Source organism: Cynocephalus volans, chromosome 3 (assembly GCF_027409185.1).
Source record: "Cynocephalus volans isolate mCynVol1 chromosome 3, mCynVol1.pri, whole genome shotgun sequence".
Taxonomy (NCBI): domain Eukaryota; kingdom Metazoa; phylum Chordata; class Mammalia; order Dermoptera; family Cynocephalidae; genus Cynocephalus; species Cynocephalus volans.
The window spans coordinates 81,233,652-81,236,499 of record NC_084462.1 but is presented as its reverse complement, the minus strand read 5'-3'; the positions used below and the strand labels follow the sequence as shown (position 1 = coordinate 81,236,499).

At 34.6% G+C, this 2,848-nt stretch overlaps 1 pseudogene; it reads left to right on the top strand.

The window, feature by feature from the left end:
• The first annotated feature begins 2,024 nt into the window (after positions 1-2,024).
• Positions 2,025-2,281, top strand: LOC134371670 (cytochrome c oxidase subunit 6B1-like; annotated as a pseudogene).
• The last annotated feature ends 567 nt before the right edge of the window (positions 2,282-2,848 follow it).

The following is a 2,848-nucleotide window of genomic DNA, read 5'->3' as shown; positions in this document are numbered from 1 at the left end:
GACAAAGATTTTAAAGCAACCATCATAAAAAATGTTTCGACAAGCAGTTATAAACATATTTGAAACAAATGAAAAGAGATAACGTCTCAGCAAAGAAATAGAAGCTATAAAGAAGAATGAAATGAAAATTTACAACTGAAAAATCCAGTAATCAATATAAAAACCTCAATGGATTGGCTCAACAGCAAAATAGAGGGGACAGAAGAAAGAATCTGTGAACTTGAAAATAGAACAACAGAGATTTTTTAGTTTTCACAATAGGGAATAAGTTTCCTTTTTATTTTTTTGGAGGGGGTATGTAAACAGAGCCTCAGGGACCTGTGAGACTGTATTAAAAGATCTAACATTTGTGCTACTGAAGTTTCAAAGAAGTGGGGAAAGAGGGCAGTACTGAAAAAGTACTCGAAGAAATAATGGCTGAAAATGCCCAATGTTTGGCAAGAGACAAAACTGTAGATTCAGTAAGCTGAACAGGCTGCAAACAGGATAACTCCAAGGAAATCCACACCAAAACACATCACAGTCAAACTTCTAAAAACAAAGGACAAAGAATAAAATCTTGAAGGATGCAAGAGTGAAATGACACCTTACCTATAAGAGGCCAACAGTTTAAGTGACAGTACATTTCTCGTAAAAAACCATAGAGACCAGAAGGAAGTGGCACATTTTTTAAATGCCGGAAGGATGGAACTGTCAATCCAATTCTATATCCAATGAAAATATTCTTCAGAAATAAAGGGGAAATCAAGATATTTTCAGATGGAGGAAAATGATGAAAATCTGTCACCATCAGACATACCCTAGAAAAAGTGGCTAAAGGAAGAATGTAAAACAGAAAATAAATAATTTAAAAAGAAAGAGACTGGAATATCAGGAAGGAAGAACAGCAGAAAGAGTAAAAATATGGGTAAATGCAATAAATTCCTTTTCCTCTTGAAATATCTAAATTATATTTGACAGCTGAAGCAAAAAATTATTACACTGTCGGATGTGGTTTTTAATGTATGTAGAGGAAATATTTAAGAAAATTATATTATAGCCAGTCGAGTGTAAAGGAATATAAAGGGAAGTAAGCTTTCTACACTTCATTCAAATGTGAATTTGAAACTGGTAAATGTTAACACCTATAGACTATAATTAAAGTTATATATATATATAAAATAATACATAGAGCCACCACTTAAAAAGCTTTACAAAAATATACCTCAAAACCTCAACAGATAAATCAAAATGAAATTCTAAAAATGTTCATGTGACTCACAGGACAGAAAAATGAAAACAGAAAAAAAGCAGAAAACAAAAACTGGAATAATTAAGCCCCAATATCAATAATTACATTAAATGAAAATGATAATATACTATAATAACAGGCTATAGATGAAAATATCTATCTACTGAAGCAGAGAAAACATTTGACAAAATTTAACACCCAGTCATGATAAAAACTCTCAGAAAAATAGGAATAGAGAGAAATGTCCTCAGCAAAATAGAGTATCTACAAAACCTACAGTTAACATTATATTTAATGGTGACAATCTCAGGGATTTTCCCCTAAAATTATAACAAGGCAAAGATGTCATCTCTCACCACTATTATTGAACACAGTGCTAGAAGTCCTAGCCAGTGCAATAAGGCAAGAGAAGGAAACAAAAGACATACAAACTGGAAGGAAAGAAACAAAATTATTCCTTTTTGCAGATGGCATGATGACCTATGCTGAAAATCCCAAGAAATCTACAACAAAACCAAACCTCTTAGAACTAATAAGTTGTAGGGTACAAAATCAACATACAAAAATGAACTTCACTTTTATACAGTAGTAATGAACATGTGGAAATCAAAATTAAAAATACAATTAATTATCATTTACAATCACTCAGAAAAAACATTTAGGTGTAAGTCTAACAAAACATGTATAGGACTTGTATGCTAAAAACTACAAAATACTGTGAAAAATATTAAAGAAGGCTGAGGGTCACACTGAGCTGTGAGCAGATTCAGCGGCTTCTTTGGGAGTCAACATCATGGTAGGAGACATCAAGACCAAAATCAACAACTACTGGACTGTCCTTTTGACAGCTGCTTCCCCAACCAGAACCAGACCAAGAACTGCTGGCAGAACAACCTGCACCTCCACCACTGTGAGAACGCAATGATCACTAAAAGGGATGATGTCTGTATGTGCAAATGGTACTGGCATGGACACAAGTCCCTCTGCCCCTATCCTGGGTGTCAGCCTGGGATGACCACAGGCAGAGGCACGTTTCCTGGGAAGATCTAAACTGCCCCTACCCACTCCCCCTCTGTCCTCTGTCCTTCTCTCAGAGTAGTGAAGGGGAACCTGGGTACGTTGTGTCTGTACCCTGGGATACCAAATCGTGACTTGACTAATAATAAAAACTCATTGGAAAAGTGAAAAAAGAAGTATCAAAGAAGCTCTAGATAATGGGGAGACATACTGTTTCGTGGATTGGAAGACTTAACACAGTAAAGATGTCAGTACTGTCTAAAAATTCATATACTGGCTTAACACAATCCTATCAAAATCTTAGCAAGATTTTTTGAAGACATAAGTGATATTATTCTAAAATTTATATGAAAAGTCTAAGAATATAGAATAGCTAAAACAATTTTGAAAAAAAAATAAAGCGGGAGGAATCAGCCTATCAATTTGAAGACGTATGTGTTATAATAATCAAGACACAGTACTGGTGGAGGGACAGGCACATAGAACAATGGGACAGAATAGAGAATCCAGAAAGAGACAAAGCAAATATGCCAACTAAGGTACAAAAAATCAACTCAATTGAGGAAGAAAGAATAGTCTTTTCAACAAATAGTGCTATGG